Below are 22908 nucleotides of genomic sequence, written 5' to 3' on the forward strand. Positions count from 1 at the left end.
TCCACGTAAGAGTAGAATGAAAAAAAATAATTTTATGCTCCTAACCCTTCTAAGCATGGAGAAATTCTAGTTAGGATCCAAATTCTGTGCATCACAACAGTCTCTAGTAAAAACTGTGGGCCTGATTTTCAGAGGTGTTGAATGGGGAGTAGAGGTGTTGAGTGTTTGCTGAACTCCTACTGGGCCTGTAGCCTTTGTAAGGCAAAATGACTGTAGAAGTTAAGTGGTATTTATAATGCTCTGTGAAATATTCATATCTCTTACCTTGTTCAGTTATTGTAGTTGAACTCCTTCTACTACATTGGGGAATACTACCATTCTGTATATCCTCAGCAGATATAACAGGCCAAATTTATCCCTCGTACAGCTTCCACTGTAGTCAATAGAAGTTTATGACTTTGAATGTCTGTTCCCCTTAAAATATGATATAGCTATTATATAAATTGGGGATGAGGGTTACGGTGAAACTATTTAAGGGATACAAACAATATTAGGCAATTAACATAATTGGATTTATTTTTCTCTTTCAAGTACATTGGAATGTACAAGGTCACGAACAAGGTCAGCTCCCAGACTGCTGCGCTGGGCATCACAACATGGGGAATAGATGGCCAGCCCTCTGTGGAGAAAGAGGTGGTTAGGGACTATTTAGAAAAGCTGGACGTGCACAAGTCTATGGGGCCGGATGAGTTGCATCCAAGAGTGCTAAAGGAATTGGCGGCTGTGATTGCAGAGCCATTGGCCATTATCTTTGAAAACTCGTGGCGAATGGGGGAAGTCCCAGATGACTGGAAAAAGGCTAATGTAGTGCCAATCTTTAAAAAAGGGAAGAAGGAGGATCCTGGGAACGACAGGCCAGTCAGCCTCACCTCAGTCCCCAGAAAAATCATAGAGCAGGTCCTCAAAGAATCAATCCTGAAGCACTTACATGAGAGGAAAGTGATCAGGAACAGTCAGCATGGATTCACCAAGGAAAGGTCATGCCTGACTAATCTAATCGCCTTCTATGATGAGATTACTGGTTCTGTGGATGAAGGGAAAGCAGTGGATGTATTGTTTCTTGACTTTAGCAAAGCTTTTGACACGGTCTCCCACAGTATTCTTGTCAGCAAGTTAAAGAAGTATGGGCTGGATGAATGCACTATAAGGTGGGTAGAAAGTTGGCTAGATTGTCGGGCTCAACGGGTAGTGATCAATGGCTCCATGTCTAGTTGGCAGCCGGTGTCATGTGGAATGCCCCAGGGGTCAGTCCTGGGGCCGGTTTTGTTCAATATCTTCATAAATGATCTGGAGGATGGTGTGGATTGCACTCTCAGCAAATTTGCAGATGATACTAAACTGGGAGGAGTGGGAGATACGCTGGAGGGCAGGGATAGGATACAGAGGGACCTAGACAAATTGGAGGATTGGGCCAAAAGAAATCTGATGAGGTTCAATAAAGATAAGTGCAGGGTCCTGCACTTAGGACGGAAGAACCCAATGCACAGCTACAGACTAGGGACCGAATGGCTAGGCAGCAGTTCTGTGGAAAAGGACCTAGGGGTGACAGTGGACGAGAAGCTGGATATGAGTCAGCAGTGTGCCCTTGTTGCCAAGAAGGCCAATGGCATTTTGGGATGTATAAGTAGGGGTATAGCGAGCAGATCGAGGGACGTGGTCGTCCCCGTCTATTCAACATTGGTGAGGCCTCAGCTGGAGGACTGTGTCCAGTTTTGGGCCCCACACTACAAGAAGGATGTGGATAAATTGGAGAGAGTCCAGTGAAGGGCAACAAAAATGATTAGGGGTCTGGAAACATGCCTTATGAGGAGATGCTGAGGGAACTGGGATTGATTAGTCTGCAGAAGAGAAGAATGAGGGGGGATTTGATAGCTGCTTTCAACTACCTGAGAGGTGGATCCAAAGAGGATGGATCTAGACTATTCTCAGTGGTAGAAGAGGACAGGACAAGGAGTAATGGTCTCAAGTTGCAGTGGGGGGAGGTTTAGGTTGGATATTAGGAAAAACTTTTTCACTAGGAGGGTGGTGAAACACTGGAATGCGTTACCTAGGGAGGTGGTAGAATCTCCTTCCTTAGAAGTTTTTAAGGTCAGGCTTGCCAAAGCCCTGGCTGGGATGATTTAATTGGGGATTGGTCCTGCTTTGAGCAGGGGGTTGGACTAGATGACCTCCTGAGGTCCCTTCCAAACCTGATATTCTATGATTCTATGAATGTCACAGTTCAAAAAAGGGTCATCAAGATTGAATGGAACATGCAACAGTTGACAGGTGCAGCTGAGGAAAAAACAGATGAAGAGAAAGGGCCTTGAAGATTTTTAACTTCTCTTCATCATCACCATCTGACAGCACAGCTAGCACCTCACAATTACCGTATGAGACATTATATCTCTGACATTGGACTTTTTTACAAATGCTACTTGTTGTGAAGCAGTCTCTTGAGGAGAAGTTTCCATCAACTTCACATTCATTCTAAGAAGAAATGTTCCAAAAATACAACTAATAAACTGAACTGTGCTAATATTTCCTACTGGGTTTTGTTCAGCACACATATCACTGACAGAAAAATGAGGGGACCAGATCTCTCCTGGATATATGTCTATAACTCTGAAAAGCAGGTGGTAGTTGCATGATCACAAAGGGAGGCAGAGGAAGGAGAGATAGAAACTCAGTAGGAAACTATCAATGTGAATCTTGGGGTTCTGGGAGAAGGCATAATTAGTCTCTAGTTGGTATCATTGCATATAGCATATAAGTCAAAAGTATACATGCATTTACATAGATTTATGGTGGATGAATCTCTAAAATTTTGCTTCAGGGAAACATCAAGCAATATGTTAATGCAAAACTTAAGCAAATGTCTAAACACTCTTTCCTGATCCCTGTTGAATTCCTGCTTCATTCCTTCCATTTTCCTCCTCCCACGCTCCCCGAAACAGCTTTGAAAATCAAGGTTCAGGAAATCCTTCTGCTAGACCCTGATTTGATGCATGCTACAAATCTCACAGTTCTATTTTAATGTCAAATATCTGTATTTTTGTTTTCATAAATGTAAGTGGCTTTTTTCATACCAGCAGTAATATTTCTTCTAGCCAGAAATGGTTATTTAAAGATCAGTTCTGAACTAAGCAAATATATAATTTATATTGGAAAGGAGCTTTGCCATCTCTGGTTCTTCCAGCCTCACTTATTTATGTATAATTCCAGTCTCTCTAATGAGGTATCACACTGTGTTTCAACTTGGGGACTGATTGGTACAGAGTGTGAGAGTTGAAATACATTGCTACTACTCATATGTACTGGGGTTTAAAAGTTTGTCACAGCTTGCATTCCAAAACAAGATTTTTTTTAATGTTTTTTATTTTTTTACAAAAGAATATGGTAACTTCATAGTTACTTAACACAAGGCTGAATTCTGATCATTTTTAGAAAAAAAGTCAATAGTGGTGCTTTGGATATAGATCATGTCAGAATTTGGCCCATAATATTTTATTGCATATATCTGAAAGAATAAAATGATCAGTGAACTACGCTGAGAACAACTGAATTAATAATTAATCCAGATTGACATAGCACACCTTGCAGTCTAAGAATAAGATCCTTTGAATGCCGAATGTCCATGAATTAAGGAATCCATGAGTATCCAGCTACAGCCAATAAAGCCTATTTTGTTTAATCAAGAGATATTAGGGATGTTGGTTATCTCTTTATTGCATTTTGTATTGCTCCAGTACACCTACTGGGAAAGAAAAAGCCAATTTCTGTTTCAATGCAAAATACTTATACTTTCAGGGACATTTGATAAATAGCAATCCTGGTGAGAAGGTTGCTTAAAGTGAGCACAGAAGAGCAATGGAGATCACAGTAGAAGCCAAGGAATTTGATCTATCTTATCATAATTTGATCAGTCATATCACAACATTATTTTCAGGGCATAATACCATTATTAAAGGAAGTAGACTCCAAATTCTGTGGAAAGGTTCATTTAAACAGAAATGAAGTGTGTATATTTGCTGTTTTCCTCTGAGCTCAGTAAAGAAGCCCAATAACATGCACTCAGTGAATCAAGAGAAAACTTAAAAGGGTAAAACCATTGATCTTTGAATAAGAAAAAAAGGCATTTTAATGTTGTTTCATAGTGTTTAGTTTGCTCAGTACACATAAAGTGCAATACACTATATGCAGTAGTTATTTCTAAGTTTCAGGATAAGCAAAATAAAGAGCAGCTTGTAAACATAACAGAAAGAACTCTTCTGAGAAATAGCCCCCTTACTACACTGGTAGAGAAAATATTGGGTTTTGGATCAGATCAGTGTCCTTAAAGAATATAAAATATCTCAGCTGATTAGTTCTTTAGCCTATTTAATTAGCCCCCATTAGTGATTCAGGCCTGATAATCCTTTGTTGAATGTCATATTCTTACATTCACCTTGCTGAAGAATGATTTTACTAAACAAAATTTTCTCAATGCAAGGCTTCTAAAATCAATGGACGTGTCAAGAATTTTAAAACCAATCATTCATGCAAGAGGAAAGGGACAAGGGATAAGACAAAAGTTGAAAATTATCATTCTAATGAAAATTTCAGCAAGTCTCAGTTCATAAAAAACAGTAAAAATCCATAATAAACCAAATCAGGAGCTTTTCACCCTACTTTGGACAGGATCCAGCAATGAAAGTGACACTGACCTAGATTTGGCATTGGTTGTACAATATGAAACTTGATTTTCTTTCCCCTAGTTCTTGTGGATTTAACACTTATTTTCATCCCTGACCAGATAAAAGCAAAGACAAAATCTGTTCCCTCTGAAATCTGTTTATATACAGCCCCCCTCCACCCCACAACATTAAAACAACATTGAAAGACTAATTTAAATTGAGAAAATCAAAAACATTCAGATTTTACACTGTCACACAATGTTTAACTTGTGCTGTTGGTCCTATGTAACATAGCGAGTAAGAACACAAAACAAGGACAGTAATATATGCTTAAAATTGACATTCTGCAAAAGTGTTTCTAAAAGTGTTTCCTGGGGGCAGGTGGACTTCCCTGCACCCTGTTCTGAACAAAACCTTTACCAATTAGGCCAAACTGTGGAATCTACTTGAGTACTTACACCAGTGGGCTCACTGAAGTCAATGGCTCCACTCTGGTGAGTAAATGCTTGCAAGATAACTAGAGTTGTACAATCTATTCCATTGTAATTAGTCTAACCCTACCCCTCCGCACCCCTTCCTGGAGATTGTACTTTATTTGTAACTTAAATAACAACAAGACAAACATAAATTTCAGCCTCTGTTTTCTCCCTTGGCTGTTATTAGAGTTTTCTCACAGATACCTGTCTGTCCGACACCTTTGTCAGTCTCCAAAAAGAGCAACAAACAATTTCTTTCAGCAGGTGAAGTTAGAAAGCTGTGTGGGCTGTGATGATTCAGAAATGGACAGTCTTAGATAACTGTTTCCTGACTTCAGATATATTGTGTTCCCTCCCCGACTTTTGACATCTTTTGCTGAAAAGAATGAAATATATATATATATATACATAGAACAAGGAGATATTACTTGACCAACATTCTCATTAAAAAGGATAATTTATATGTGTGGTGGCTGAAAACAGTTCTATTTAGTGAAGCCCAGAAGTTCAGATTCTTATCCTGGGCTGAAAATCTTGCAAAAACAAACTCACTTGCAAGATTTTTAGTGCTTCCTTTTGAAGATTGGGCTAGAAATATCATGAGAAAAACTATCTAGTAATATTTTGGCATTTTTGCCTCTTACTCTCACCCAGTCCAAGAAATACAGAGATATGCAAACATTAAGAAAAAGGAAGGTATCTTGAAATGTTTCTGAACTTCAAAAGTTTGTTTCAACCTCCTGACTGAAATTTGTGGGGTTTACCTGTAATTTTTTATTTTAAAATAAATCTGTATGATCAAAGACAAAACAAACAAACAGAAACGTATGTTCATGCATGATTACAGTTTCATGATTCCCTACAGAAATCAGGACATACCAAAGCTGAGGCTGAAAATACTGTGATGCTGGCAAAGCAGATGACAACTCATGCCAACACCCCACAGGCCTCACTGAATCCTACAAATGCACAGCTGGAAACCAGTCTGGCTTACCTGTGGGTAGAGGTAGTTAAATACATATTAAAGTTATAAGAATGTGTTTAATGTCTACACTTTAAGGGATTGTTTTAGGATGCTGCAGGTATTAATCCTACTTATAGTATCAGTATCCCATGGTATAAAGTTATATTGAGTGTTTGCATTGTAAACCTCTAACTGTGTAACTTAACAAACAGAAAAGACACATTAATTAAGACAGAGTTCTGGTCCTGCACACAAGATGGCTCACTGAAGGCAAATGAGGCATTGTGTAGCACCAATGAGACTTTGCTGATTGCGTTCTCCCTCCAGGAAGAGGAAACCTGTGTGTGGAATCATCCCTTCAGCTTGGATTCAGAGGTGAAGGGGAAAAAAAATTCAGAGCTGAGGGGCAAAGATACCTAAATACAAGAAGAGATCCTCATGCTGCTTGGCATGGGTCAGCCCTAAACGACATATATAGTTGCTTATTATAAAAGCTTATAATCATAGAATCATAGAATATCAGGGTTGGAAGGGACCTCAGGATATCATCTAGTCCAATCCCCTGCTCAAAGCAGGACCAATCCCCAGCTAAATCAACCCAGCCAGGGCTTTGTCAAGCCTGACCTTAAAAACTTTTAAGGAAGGAGATTCCACCACCTCCCTAGGTAATGCATTCCAGTGTTTAACCACCCTCCTAAAGTTTTTCCTAATATCCAACCTAAAACTCCCCCACTGCAACTTGAGACCATTACTCCTCGTTCTGTCATCCGCTACCACTGAGAACAGTCTAGATCCTTCCTCTTTGGAACCCCCTTTCAGGTAGTTGAAAGCAACTATCAAATCCCCCCTCATTCTTCTCTTCTGCAGACTAAACAATCCCAGTTCCCTCAGCCTCTCCTCATAAGTCATGTGTTCCAATCCCCTAATCATATTTGTTGCCCTCCGTTGGACGTTTTCCAATTTTTCCACATCCTTCTTTTAGGGTAGGGCCCAAAACTGGACACAGTACTCCAGATGAGACCTCACCAATGTCGAATAGAGGGGAACGATCACATCCCTCGATCTGCTGGCAATGCCCCTACTTATACATCCCAAAATGCCATTGGCCTTCTTGGCAACAAGGGCACACTGTAGACTCATATCCAGCCTCTTGTCCACAGAAACCCCCAGGTCCGTTTCTGCAGAACTGCTGCCTAGCCATTTGGTCCCTAGTCTGTAGTTGTGCATGGGATTCTTCCATCCTAAGTGCAGGACTGTGCACTTGTCCTGGTTGAACCTCATCAGATTTCTTTTGGCCCAATCCTCTAATTTGTCTAGGTCCCTCTGTATCCTATCCCTACTCTCCAGCATATCTACCTCTCCTCTCAGTTTAGTGTCATCTGCAAACTTGCTGAGGGTGCAATCCACACCATCATCCAGATCATTTATGAAGATATTGAACAAAACTGGCCCGAGGACCGACCCTTGGGGCACTCCACTTGATACCGGCTGACAACTAGACATGGAGCCATTGATCACTACCCGTTGAGCCCGACAATCTAGCCAGCTTTCTATCCACCTTATCCATTCATCCAGCCCATACTTCTTTATCATACAGGCAAGAATACTGTGGGAGACTGTGTCAAAAGCTTTGCTAAAGTCAAGGAACAACACATCCACTCCTTTCCCCTCATCCACAGAGCCAGTTATCTCATCATAGAAGGCAATTAGATTAGTCAGGCATGACTTGCCCTTGGTGAATCCATGCTGACTGTTCCTGATCACTTTCCTCTCCTCTAAGTGCTTCAGAATTGATTCCTTGAGGACCTGCTCCATGATTTTTCCAGGGACTGAGGTGAGGCTGACTAGCCTATAGTTCCCAGGATCCTCCTTCTTCCCTTTTTTAAAGATGGGCACTACATTAGCCTTTTTCCAGTCATCCAGGACCTCCCCCGATCCCCATGAGTTTTCAAAGATAATGGCCATTGGCTCTGCAATTACATCTGCCAAATCCTTTAGCACTCTCGGATGCAGCGCATCCAGCCCCATGGACTTGTGCTTGTCCAGCTTTTCTAAATAGTCCAGAACCACTTCTTTCTTCACAGAGGCTCTGGTCACTTCCTCCCCATGCTGTGCTGCCTAGTGCAGCAGTCTGGAAGCTGACCTTGTTCGTGAAGACAGAGGCAAAAAAAAAAGCATTGGGTACATTAGCTTTTTCCACATCCTCTGTCACTCGGTTGTCTCCCTCATTCAGTAAGGGGCCCACACTTTCCTTGATTTTTCTTCTTGTTGCTAACATACCTGAAGAAACCCTTCTTGTTACTCTTAACATCTCTTGCTAGCTGCAGCTCCAGGTGTGATTTGGCCTTCCTGATTTCATTCCTGCATGCCCGAGAAATATTTTTATACTCTTGCCTGGTCATTTGTCCCATCTTCCACTTCTCGTAAGCTTCTTTTTTGTGTTTAAGATCAGCAAGGATTTCAGTGTTAAGCCAAGCTGGTCGCCTGCCATATTTACTATTCTTTCTACACATCGGGATGGTTTGTCCCTGTAACCTCAATAAGGATTCTTTGAAATACAGCCAGCTCTCCTGGACTCCTTTCCCCCTCATGTTATTTTCTCAGGGGATCCTGCCCATCAGTTCCCTGAGCTTATATTACTTCTTAAAATCTAAGACTGAACTCATTTGTGTGTGTATGCATCCTGTTTTAATCTTGTAAATAACTCATATTTTTATTAATCAATCTTTAGTTAATTTATTACAGGATTGGCTGCAAGCATTGTCTTTGGTTTGAGATCTGAGTAAAAATGACCTGGAGTAAGTGCCTGGTCCTTTGGGACTGGGAGTAACCTGAATATTGTTGTGATTTTGTTGCTGTAAAGTAACCACCTACCATATAATCCAGCTTGCCTGGGAGGCAAAACAGACTGCCATGCCCAAAGGGACTGTCAGTGACTCCATGGTGAGACTCTTATAGTGATCTAGGAGTTCATACTTGTCACTGGGTTGCTGAAATCTAATTATTGAACATACAATCAGTCTGGGGTTTCTGCCCTGCTTTTTGACAGTCTGCCCTGAGGTTGGCACTCACAGTTGTGAGTTACCCCAGAAAGCATGACAAGTGCAACTGTAATTCTTTCCATCCATGCTTCTTTTAGTTTATAGACTATAATTGAATCATTAATTATAGAATCAAACCCTATTTCTAAAATATTATTATGCATTCATTATTAATAGTAATCATGCTTATTAAAATAATGTCAGACCAACCTAGAATAGAGCCCCATTGTACTAGGCACTGTACAGGGAATACAAATAATGTAATACCCTACCACCTTCTACAAATGTATGTCCTGATTCTTCAATGAGCTCTGTGCAGAGAGATGTGCTGCTTCTTGACCTTAGACACACAGAACAATAGGGAGGGTTGGAAGTGCAGCAGACTGTACATGGGAGTGTAGACTGATGATATACCAGATGTAAAACTTGTACCATACATGTTGTTTGTTGAAAAGTGCTGTGTGGACCTTGTAGAACAGCAGGTGAGATACTGATTTCTGATCACTCAGAAATACCATAGAATTTCTGAGTGATCCCTCCTTTCTTGTTTTGTACTACTCTCAGATAGCTCTAACTTCACTGGGCATACCAATAACTGGCCCAGGATCAGAAGAGTGCAAAGGTGCCTAAAACAAGCATTGCACGCACACACATACACACCACACACACACGTTGATCCTCTCTTCTCCCACCTGCAAGAGTTGCAATGTGTGCTTCTCCGCTGTAGCGAAGGAGTTGGTACCTTAATTTACAGTGGTGTTACTCTGGATTTACAATGGCATACCTAACAGCAGAATTCACACTGGGTGCTTCCATTTTCCCATCTGTAAAATAAGCATAATATATAGTTACTTCAAACTCATATTGTGAGGTACAATTAATTAATATATGTGAAATATTTTAAATTCCTCCAATGAAAGAAATTGAAACTATGAGTGTAATATATATAAATTAAATTTATCTTGAATGAGAAATATACTGTAATGTCCCAAGTCACTGATGATTTCACTAAGGGGAAAAAAGACTTGGAATTACTGAGATCAAGGGGAAATGTCCTTTCTATCTTAAACGCAAGACTAGTGGTCTGTTTTTCCCTTTATATGCGCAGAGACTATCCATTAAAGGTAATGTGAATACATCCATAGGTTGAAGCAGTAGGATCATTCATCAATTTATGAACTGATAATGTGTTTCTCAGAAAAAAATGATTGTGCATCACCTTAAACTTTCAGCAGAGGGTCCAGAAACTCTTTACCTTTGATCACCTCTCCTGCAAGGTTACAGGGTTCTCTTTTCTTGTTTAAAATAGAGAGAGTGAGAAAAAATGAATCAGATTAAAATATACTACTTGCTTAACATATCTATATTTACACTTCTCATAAACCAAACTAGATTAACCCGTAATATTAAATTTGAAATTATGACAACCTGTGTTAAAGTCTAAATTTACTATAATCTAACTTTTTACATATGTCACAGTCCTGTATTTCATTAAGTACCTATCTATTTTATTTACAGTTTTTACAATAGAGAAAAATGCTGGAATTTATACTTTTCTACATGTAAGTACTTTTGCTTTTTGTTGTGAAGAAAAGCATTTGCCTTAATTAGTTTTTGTTTTGGTTTCACTAGCAAGTGCTGAGAGAATATTTTCTTGTTCATTCAAACATGAAACGCCAATTGGCAGTTGAAAAAAAATCAGTAAAGCTTGTTTTCCTCTTCCAATCTATGAAAAAAACAGGTAGGAGAGGACGAGATCTACTAATCCCAACATCTTGAGGGACACAGAATCAAATTTGTAAAGGTATTTTGGCAATGATTTCAGTGATTTCAGTGGGAGTTAGGCAACTAATCTGTTTAGGCACTTTTGAAAATCTGACCCATGGAGACCAGAAACAATCCATCAGTTCACTAACTGCAGATATTACCTCCCTTGTATAATAAATCAGTTTTAAATGTAAAACATGTTTAGATAAACTTACTCTAAAAAAAGTTTCCAGAACACTGAAGGTAGTTTTATATAAGTAATAAAAACAAATTGAAAATGGTAGTTTTTGTACATTTTAATTGAATTCCAATTTCTATCCAAATGCAGCTTGATATAAAACCTGATTAAAGATTTATCATCTTTTTAATAAGAAATGTTATTCGCTATTTACATTTTCTCACAGAAAAATGTAAAAATCAACATGTATGGTAAGCTATATAATTGCTTAAATAAATGTGTATAGATATAGTATGTTCTCCTGATAGCAAAACAAACAGTATTAAAGGTAGAGTGAAGGTTATATTTGGTTAAAAAAATAACGTTTTCATTGTTATACCAATAAATGAGAATGAACCTTTCTTTAGGAAAAAGTACAAATGCAAAACAAGATTAAAATACAGATTTGCAGTTTCCTGATTTAAATCATAATTAAAGTCAGTGATTTCTATGAATCCATCCTAGTCCTTTCCCTAGTAAAATTTACCCTGAAAGTCTACTTTATTCACTTGCCCATCAAAAAACAATTAGTCCCTTGACCTTTTGCTCAGCATCTTCCCTTTTCTTCCCTCACTGAGATTACACCACTTCGTAAAGGAAGAGATATTCCCAATATTCCCATAGGATTTATATTAGTTTACATAAGCGAATCTGATTGCACAATGTTTAAATGATTCAGAAATGTTTCCAAGTACTATTTCTCCTGCCCATTCCTTTCAACATCTGGCATGATTTCTCTGAGTTAACTATAGAAGCAGTATCCTGCTTGAATTATGTAACAGCACAACACTGTCTGTCATTTGATTTAACACTTTAAGCCAAAGCCAATGATTTCACATAGATTAAAACTCTTACTAAGGCAGGGAACCAGACAACATCAGAAATAAAGTGTCAAAAATCCCACTGTTGCAAAATTTATAAAATGTCATTGATTGTGCTGATACTTCCTTAACACAAAAAGAAAAGGAGTACTGTGGCACCTTAGAGACTAACCAATTTATATGAGCATAAGCTTTCGTGAGCTACAGCTCACTTCATCGGATGCATACTGTGGAAACTGCAGAAGACATTATATACAAAGCCCTGGTCTACACTAGGACTTTAGGTTGAATTTAGCAGCGTTAGATCGTTGTAAACCTGTACCCATCCACACGATGAAGTCTTTTATTTCGATTTAAAGGGCTCTTAAAATCGATTTCCTTTCTCCACCCCTGACAAGTGGATTAGCGCTTAAATCAGCCTTGCCGGCTCGAATTTGGGGTACTGTGGACACAATTTGATGGTATTGGCCCCCGGAAGCTATCCCAGAGTGCTCCATTGTGGCCGCTCTGGACAGCACTCTCAACTCAGATGCACTGGCCAGGTAGACAGGAAAAGAACAGCAAACTTTTGAATCTCATTTCCTGTTTGGCCAGCTTGGCAAGCTGCAGGTGACCATGCAGAGCTCATCAGCAGAGGTGACTATGATGGAGTCCCAGAATCGCAAAAGAGCTCCAGCATGGACCGAACGGGAGGTATGGGATCTGATCGCTGTTTGGGGAGAGGAATCCGTGCTATCAGAACTCCGTTCCAGTTTTCGAAATGCCAAAATCTTTGTCAAAATCTCCCAGGGCATGAAGGACAGAGGCCATAACAGGGACCCGAAGCAGTGCCACATGAAACTTAAGGAGCTGAGGCAAGCGTACCAGAAAACCAGAGAGGCGAACGGCCGCTCTGGGTCAGAGCCCCAAACATGCCATTTCTATGATGAGCTGCATGCCATTTTAGGGGGTTCAGCCAACACTACCCCAGCCATGTTGTTTGACTCCTTCAATGGAGATGGAGGCAACATGGAAGCAGGTTTTGGGGACGAAGAAGATGATGATGATGATGATGAGGTTGTAGATAGCTCACAGCAAGCAAGTGGAGAAACCGGTTTTCCCGACAGCCAGGAACTGTTTCTCATCCTGGATCTGGACCCTCAACCCACCCAAGGCTGCTTCCTGGACCCGGCTGATGGAGAAGGGACCGCCTTTAAAATACTATACATGGTTTAAAAGCAAGCATGTGAAAGGATTGCTTTGCCCTGGCATTCGCGGCTCTCCTGGATGTACTCCCAAAGCCTTTGCAAAAGGTTTCTGGGGAGGGCAGCCTTATTGCATCCTTCATGGTAGGACACTTTACCACTCCAGGCCAGTAACACGTACTCGGGAATCATTGTACAACAAAGCATTGCAGTGTATGTTTGCTGGCGTTCAAACAACATCCGTTCTTTATCTCTCTGTGTTATCCTCAGGAGAGTGAGATATAATTCATGGTCACCTGGTTGAAATAGAGTGGTTTTCTTCAGGGGACCCTCAGAGAAGCCCGTTCCTGCTGGGCTGTTTGCCTGTGACTAAACAGAAATGTTCCCCGCTGTTAGCCACGGGGAAGGGGGAGGGTTGAGGGGGTAGCCACGCGGTGGGGGGGAGGCAAAATGCGACCTTGTAATGAAAGCACATGTGCTATGTATGTAATGTTAACAGCAAGATTTACCCTGAAAGAGTGTAGCCGCTGTTTTATAAAATGTGTCTTTTTAAATACCGCTGTCCCTTTTTTTTTCTCCACCAGCTGCATGTGTTTCAATGATCACAGGATCTTCTCCTTCCCAGAGGCTAGTGAAGATTAGAAAGAAAAAAAAAACGCACTCGAGATGAAATGTTCTCCGAGCTCATGCTGTCCTCCCACACTGACAGAGCACAGACGAATGCGTGGAGGCAAATAATGTCAGAGTGCAGGAAAGCACAAAATGACCGGAAGGAGAGGTGGCGGGCTGAAGAGAGTAAGTGGTGGGCTGAAGAGAGTAAGTGGCGGGCTGAAGACAGGGCTGAAGCTCAAATGTGGTGGCAGCATGATGAGAGGAGGCAGGATTCAATGCTAAGGCTGCTGGAGGACCAAACCAGTATACTCCAGTGTATGGTTGAGCTGCAGAAAAAGGCAGCTGGAGCACAGACTGCCACTACAGCCCCTGTGTAACCCTCCTCCCCAAGTTCCATAGCCTCCACACCCAGACGCCCAAGAACGCGGTGGGGGGGCCACCGGCCAACCAGCCACTCCACCACAGAGGATTGCCCAAAAAAAAGAAGGCTGGCATTCAATAAATTTTAAAGTTGTAAACTTTTAAAGTGCTGTGTGGCATTTTCCTTCCCTCCTCCACCACCCCTCCTGGGCTACCTTGGTAGTCATCCCCCTATTTTTGTGATGAATGCATAAAGAATGCATGAATGTGAAGCAACAATGACTTTATTGCCTCTGCAAGCGGTGATCGAAGGGAGGAGGGGAGGGTGGTTAGCTTACAGGGAAGTAGAGTGAACCAAGAGGCGGGGGATTTCATCAAGGAGAAACAAACAGAACTTTCACACGGTAGCTTGGCCAGTCATGAAACTGGTTTTCAAAGCTTCTCTGGTGCGTACCGTGCCCTCCTGTGCTCTTCTAACCACCCTGGTGTCTGGCTGTGTGTAATCAGCAGCCAGGAGATTTGCCTCAACCTCCCACCCCGCCATAAACATCTCCCCCTTACTCTCACAGATATTGTGGAGCACACAGCAAGCAGGAATAACAGTGGGAATATAGGTTTCCCTGAGGTCTAAGCGAGTCAGTAAACTGCGCCAGCGCGCCTTTAAACGTCCAAATGCACATTCTACCACCATTCTGCACTTGCTCAGCCTGTAGTTGAACAGCTCCTGACTACTGTCCAGGCTGCCTGTGTACGGCTTCGTGAGCCATGGCATTAAGGGGTAGGCTGGGTCCCCAAGGATAACTATAGGCATTTCAACATCCCCAACAGTTATTTTCTGGTCTGGGAATAAAGTCCCTTCCTGCAGCTTTTGAAACAGACCAGAGTTCCTGAAGATGCAAGCGTCATGTACCTTTCCCGGCCATCCAACGTTGATGTTGGTGAAACGTCCCTTGTGATCCACCAGAGCTTGCAGCACTATTGAAAAGTACCCCTTGCGGTTTATGTACTCGCCGGCTTGGTGCTCCAGTGCTAAGATAGGGATATGGGTTCCGTCTATGGCCCCACCACAGTTAGGGAATCCCATTGCAGCAAAGCCATCCACTATGACCTGCACATTTCCCAGGGTCACTACCCTTGATATCAGCAGATCTTTGATTGCATGATTCCCAACTGACCGGTAGCTGTGTTTGCAAGCTTCCACAGGCTATTGCCACTCGCTTCTCAACTGTGAGGGCTGCTCTCATCTTGGTATTCATGTGCTTCAGGGCAGGGGAAAGCAAGTCACAAAGTTCCATGAAAGTGTCCTTATGCATGCAAAAGTTTCGCAGCCACTGGGAATCGTCCCAGACCTGCAACACTATGCGGTCCCACCAGTCTGTGCTTGTTTCCCGATCCCAGAATCGGCGTTCCACAGCATGAACCTGCCCCATTAGCACCATGATGCATGCATTGGCAGGGCCCATGCTTTCAGAGAAATCTGTGTCCATGTCCTGATCACTCACGTGACCGCGCTGACGTCGCCTCCTCGCCCGGTATCGCTTTGCCAGGTTCTGGTGCTGCATATACTGCTGGATAATGCGTGTGGTGTTTAATGTGCTCCTAATTGCCAAAGTGAGCTGAGCGGCCTCCATGCTTGCCTTGGTATGGCGTCTGCACAGAAAAAAGGCGCGGAACGATTGTCTGCCGTTGCTCTGACGGAGGGAGGGGTGACTGACGACATGACTTACAGGGTTGGCTTCAGGGAGCTAAAATCAACAAAGGGGGTGGCTTTACATCAAGGAATATTTCAGGCAGGACTTCATGGAGGGTTCCAATAAGAAATGGTGCACCTAAGTTATTGTTCTTATTGGAACAAGGAGGTTAGTCTGGCCTCTGATTGATACATGGCTAGATTTACCTCGCTGCACCTTCCCTGTGGGTGACTGCAGTGTGACCTAGAGGAATGAGTCCCCTAGACGGGGGAGGAGGCAAATGAGTACAAAACAAATCTGGTCTATTTCTTGTTTTGATCCACTCCATCTATCTTTTACATCTTTGGCTGGCAGCAGACGGTGCAGAAGGACTGCATGCCATCCACATCTCATGGCTGCTCGGCAGAAGATGGTACAGTACGACTGCTAGCCATCCTCATCTCTTGCCTGCCCGGCAAAAAGATGGTATAGTACGACTGCTAGCAATCCGTATCGCCTGCCTGCTCACCATAAGATGGTTCAATAGGACTGACTGCAGGACTAAAGAGAATGACCTGGTCAAGTCACTTCTAATGTAGTCCCTGCACCCATGTCTGCCCAGGCGCTCCCAGCCGACGTGGCCAGGAGCACCTCGGACACGACGATGATGGCTATCAGTCGTATTGCACTGTCTGCTGCCAGAAGGCAATGGGTTGCTGCTACTGTGTAGCAATGCCGTATTGCGTCTGCCAGCACCCAGGAGACATATGGTGACGGTTAGCTGAGCGGGCTCCATGCTTGCCATGGTATGGCATCTGCACAGGTAACTCAGGAAAAAAGGCGCGAAATGATTGTCTGCCCTTGCTTTCACGGAGGGAGGGAGGGAATGGGAGCCTGACGATATGTACCCAGAACCACCTGTGACAATGTTTTAGCCCCATCAGGCATTGGGATCTCAACCTAGAATTCCAATGGGCAGCGGAGACTGCGGGAACTGTGGGATAGCTACCCACAGTGCAACACTCCGGAAGTCAACTCTAGCCTCGGTACTGTGGAAGCACTCCGCCGAGTTAATGCACTTAATACACTTAGAGCATTTTCTGTGGGGACACACACACTCAAATATATAAAACCAATTTCTAAAAAATCGACTTCTATAAATTCGACCTTATTCCGTAGTGTAGACATACCCACAGAGACCATGAAACAATACCTCATCCCACCCCACTCTTCTGCTGGTAATAGCTTACCTAAAGTGATCACTCTCCTTACAATGTGTATGATAATCAAGGTGGGCCATTTCCAGCACAAATCCAGGTTTTCTCACCCACCCCCCCACACACAAACTCACTCTCCTGCTGGTAATAGCTCATCCAAACTGACATATAATGTCTTCTGCAGTTTCCACAGTATGCATCCGATGAAGTGAGCTGTAGCTCACGAAAGCTTATGCTCAAATAAATTGGTTAGTCTCTAAGGTGCCACAAGTACTCCTTTTCTTTTTGCAAATACAGACTAACACGGCTGTTACTCTGAAATCTTTCCTTAATACAATTAAACTGGCAGCGCAATGGCTCCAGGCTGACATCTCCAGCTTTGGCAGAGAGACATATCTGAAAGAAAGAAATTCTGCAGGGCATTGAGTAGCTCAAAGTTGTAATTTTTTACCTTAATTCACTGTCATTTCACCTCTGGGACCTGATGTTGAAAATAACTTTGTTTTGAAGTGAGCACATTCTGTTCTGGATAGCTACAGATATTTATGCATATGAAACAAGATCAGGCAATAGGTTTCTAGTGTGTTAAATTACATGTTAGAGAACTGATTGAGATGTCACTCAAAATCCTGATTTAAGATATGAAACTGAGGGGGTGATAGGGAAAAAAACCCAGAAAACGACCCTATAATCATGTAAAGCTACGCTGCTGTATTTTTTCTATGCTTATCTGTCCTTTCTACTTTGTTTATGGATAGAAAGAATGTGAACTGTGTGTAACCTGCAGTCCCTGCTTTTGGGGAGAGAATTCCTTATACAGATAAGCCTCCATGCTCGTACCTACCCCAGAACTTCAAACAGACTGGGTTAACCGGTTCGAACTGGAAGAGATATCACAATGTATGTTGAACCAAGCTATAAAAGCTCATCCCTGTTCTTTGTTCGGGGCTTCACCATTTTCCTCTGAAAAGGAATTGGTGAGCCCTTCAGCTGTCGTATTTGCTAGCAATAAAGTGCCTCACTTTATCAAAGAGCCAAGACTCTGTGTTTTGTTTGGCTAATACAGAAGTCCAGGGAAGGCTACCCTCCTAACCCTAGACGGGAGGGGAACCCTTTTTCCCTAACAGGGGGAAAGAATAAAAATGGTTGGAATTTAGATATGAAACTACTGTTCTATAATGTCCTAATCACATTGTCCTAAATGAAAAATAAATGTAAGCACAATTTCATTTAAAATATATTTGATTAAGAAGAATGGTAAAATGTCATCTATTTCCTTACTCTGGTTCTGATTTTGTTTTTCTGTTAGACTTCTGTATTGTAAACTGTCCAGGATTGATATTTCTCTGGTATCAAACTGAAAACACTTTTCATGCTTAAAAAAAAGTAATAAATCAATCTCCTTGACATTAACTAAAATAAAGTTCTGACCCGTTGATTTCACTGTGGTTGCACATATGAAAACTCATGGCGATTGGGGGAAGACCCGGACAACTAGAAAAAGGCTAATGTAGTGCCCATCTTTAAAAAAGGGAAGAAGGAGGATCCTGTGAACTATAGGCCAGTCAGCCTCACCTCAGTCCCTGGAAAAATCATGGAGGAGGTCCTCAAGGAATCAATTCTGAAGCACTTAGAGGAGAGGAAAGTGATCAGGAACAGTCAGCATGGATTCACCAAGGGCAAGTCATGCCTGACTAATCTAATTGCCTTCTATGATGAGATAACTGGCTCTGTGGATGAGGGGAAAGCAGTGGATGTGTTGTTCCTTGACTTTAGCAAAGTTTTGACACAGTCTCCCACAGTATTCTTGCCTGTATGTTAAAGAAGTATGGGCTGGATGAATGGATAAGGTGGATAGAAAGCTGGCTAGATTGTCGGGCTCAACGGGTAGTGATCAATGGCTCCATGTCTAGTTGGCAGCCGGTATCAAGGGGAGTGCCCCAAGGGTTGGTCCTCGGGCCGTTTTCTTTCAATATCTTCATAAATGATCTGGAGGATGGTGTGGATTGCACCCTCAGCAAGTTTGCAGATGACACTAAACTGGGAGGAGAGGTAGATATGCTGGAGAGTAGGGATAGGATATAGAGGGACCTAGACAAATTAGAGGATTGGACCAAAAGAAATCTGATGAGTTTCAACCAGGACAAGTGCACAGTCCTGCACTTAGGATGGAAGAATCCCATGCACCGCTACAGATAAGGGACCGAAGGCTAGACAGCAGTTCTGCAGAAACAGACCTAGGGGTTTCCGTGGACGAGAAGCTGGATATGAGTCAACAGTGTGCCCTTGTTGCCAAGAAGGCCAATGGCATTTTGGGATGTATAAGTAGGGGCATTGCCAGCAGACCAAGGGATGTGATCGTTCCCCTCTATTCAGCATTGGTGAGGCCTCATCTGGAGTACTGTGTCCAGTTTTGGGCCCCACACTACAAGAAGGATGTGGAAAAATTGGAAAACGTCCAACAGAGGGCAACAAAAATGATTAGGTGACTGGAACACATGACTTATGAGGAGAGACTGAGGAAGAGAAGAATGAGGGGGGATTTGATAGCTGCTTTCAACTACCTGAAAGGGGGTTCCAAAGAGGAAGGATCTAGACTGTTCTCAGTGGTAGCAGAAGACAGAACAAGGAGTAATGGTCTCAAGTTGCAGTGGGGGAGGTTTAGATTGGATATTAGGAAAAACTTTTTCACTAGGAGGGTGGTGAAGCACTGGAATGCGTTACCTAGGGAGGTGGTGGAATCTCCTTCCTTAGAAGTTTTTAAGGTGAGGCTTGCCAAAGCCCTGGCTGGGATGATTTAGTTGGGGATTGGTCCTGCTTTGAGCAGGGGGTTGGACTAGTTGACCTCCTGAGGTCCCTTCCAACCCTGATATTCTATGATTCTATGAAAATGAAGGCTGATGTTAAATTGGCACCTGGTTTTACGAACATCTACTCAAGTAACTATTTAAGTGAGTAATCCTACCTCAGGTAAAATTCCCTTCTTTGGTAATGGGAGTTTTGCCTGAGTAAGGAGTTATGGATGGATTAATATACCAAAAATATTTTCAATAAATACGTATTTCACTTTTCAATAAATATGTATAACATTGCTGGGAAAAGCCTCTATTATCCTTGTAGGACAGGGGAGGCTAAACTGTGGCTTGTGAGCCTCATGGGGCTCTTTTATAGTTAAAGTGCAACTCACGGAGCCCCTCTCACCTCCCCCCATTCTCCACTTACTTGACTGGGTGGTGGAGTTTGGGAAGTCTGCCTTGCAGCAGGGTCATGGGGTAGGGCTTTCTGTCCAGAAAGGAGGGGGGTCCTAGGACTTCAGCCCCACAGGGTGTGCTTGCTGGGGCTTGGGGCTTCAGCAGGAGAGAAGCCCCAGCAGGCAACTCCCATGCGGGTTAAGTCCTGAGCCCCAGTAGGCATGCCCTGGCTCTCAAACTTCTGAAGATTGTCATATTTGGCTCAGAGGGTCAGTAAGTTTGGCCACCCCTGTTGTAGAAGATAGTGAAATATTTACAGGCCACAAGTAGTTGCCCAAGAAGATAGCTTCTGCTCACAAAGAATTAAGAATATGTGCACTGAAAACACTGAATTTTCCTAATTGTAATCTGTTCTTGTAGATCTTAAGGAGTAAGTGCATTGGAGGTCCTTCCTCTCTAGTTTGTATGGCACTGAAGTGAAATAGCTGAACTTCTTTGGTGCCTCAGTAATAAAAAAAAAAAGTGGCCTTCTTACCTTACAGACCAATCAACAAAAAAGAGTCAGACACCTTCAGCCTGATCCAAAGTCCATTGGAGTCACTGGAAGCAAGTTATGTACCTAGTGATATAGATAAATGCCCAGAGGCAAATAGGTTCAATTGAAATCAAATGCTTTTACAAATTCCACTCGGCACCTGTCTGCATGTTTAGGCCACTAAATCTTTCCACTGACTTCCATAGGTTTGGAACCAAGCTCCTAGAGAATGCAAGCTATAGCAAAGAGTTTGGTAATGTAAATGTCTGTTTGGACATTGGATGGACAATGTTTGGATGTTAATTTAAGTGGCCTTGGGAGGAAGAATATGCCTGGTGACTCAGGGCTGTCAAGATTTTATTATGAATCACAAAAACAAGTTTCACAAAAGAACATCTGCTGGAGAAGAAAGAATACAGTGTCATGGCAACAGACTGCTTCTTATACCCAAATGCTCTGTGAATAATATATTTTATCTTTGCTAATTCTGAGCCTTTTTCAGCTAAGTTTTTGGTAAATATCCTAAAATGCTGGAGTAACCTCTGTGATATAGGAGTTAACATTCTAAAAGCAACAAATAAAATTATTCTCCATCCGTTACTATCTTACTACCCAATATTCCTTTTAACTTAATCCTTTAGTTGAAGCAGAATCTACACCAGCCTATCAATCCTACTGCAGAAACCACAAGATGGGATGAACAGCCTTTTACGTGAAACCAGGGACTACACCTATAAACAATTGTTTGCTTGTGAAAGTAATAGGCATAATGTGATGATTCTTAGATTTTTAAGACCAGACAACATCGTTATGATCATCGAGTCTGATGTTCTAAAGAGCACAAACCAAAGAACCTCATCCAATAATTTTTTCCTCAGACCTGTGAAGCTCAAAAGTTGCCCGTTCCACCAACAGAAGTTGGTCTGATAAAAGATATTACCTCACCCACCTTGAAAAAAATATATAATTCAGGAAAGAATGCAAAATTCATACCATGTGTGAGCTATTTGGAGTTATTCCAAATGAGTGGAATTTAAAGGCATATTTATAATCCATTATTAGTGCTCAAGACAGTATCTTCCATTTTGTTAAGTGTTTCAGACATTGTTGTATTTTGAGTGAATTTTGCGCATATGAAAGGAACCAGAGGGAAAGCTCTGGTGACTGAAATCTTTTATTTAATAACATATTTCATACCATAGGCAGTGGTAGTACACACTTCTCCCACAGGGCTGTTAATGTATCTCAACACCGACCAAAATGTCCTCCTGGAATGGTGAAAGGGTAGTTCAGATTCTAACCTTTTACAGTCCTTGACCTGTCAGCTGGAACTGCTAACAGGACCATCAGTTAGTGTAACTAAGTGTTTTAATGTACAATTCAGTCACCTACAAGAGTGGTGGACTCAAATGACCGTCCAATTAAGATACTTTTAGACATTATTCTATGATGATTTTCAAAGATGGCAATAGAATCCCTTAAGATTAAAACAAATGGTAACTAACCCATGCATATTTATAAAAAGAGAAAAAAATATTTCAACAAATGCATAAAACTGCAGATTTAAATATTATTTTTGTTTAAAAAATAGGAAAACTAAAATTGTTAATGATCATGTTTGGAACTGCCATTCTCATTGCTAATTGCAGCCTCCACAAAGTCTTTGAGTGAGCAAAATTTAGCACTCCGAGGTATGGTTTTGCTTTTCAGGTGTTGGCACTGTATAATGTATTATCTTGTTAGGTTTCTAGGTAGCAGCCTCTGTAGCATTGAAGGCAGAATTGGAAGGCTGCTAGCTAACAGGGGGTTGGTTTGCTTTTGTTACAGGTTTGGAATGATTGACAGCAGATTTCACAATTGTGAGTGCATGTTTGTATCACATATTGTACTTTGGAGATAAAAACAAGAATTCATTTGTATCTGTTAATTTATAAATGTAAACTGGATACCTTTGATATTACCTCTCCAGAGTATTAAAAATGGGTTCCATTCAGTTTAGATATTAATCAAAGAGCTATCAGATATCCAAGCTCAATCATTTTTATCAGATTGCTCTAACTAAGAGAGATCAGCACAAATACAGAAAGCCAAAAGTTAAGATTTCTATAACACCTCCATGTGGGGACACAGGTTGCAGCGGTCACTGTTCCAAAATTGATTACTTTTACATGGGGTTTTATGTCCTAGTTGTTTACCTT

Source organism: Lepidochelys kempii, chromosome 8 (assembly GCF_965140285.1).
Source record: "Lepidochelys kempii isolate rLepKem1 chromosome 8, rLepKem1.hap1, whole genome shotgun sequence".
NCBI classification, from domain to species: domain Eukaryota; kingdom Metazoa; phylum Chordata; order Testudines; family Cheloniidae; genus Lepidochelys; species Lepidochelys kempii.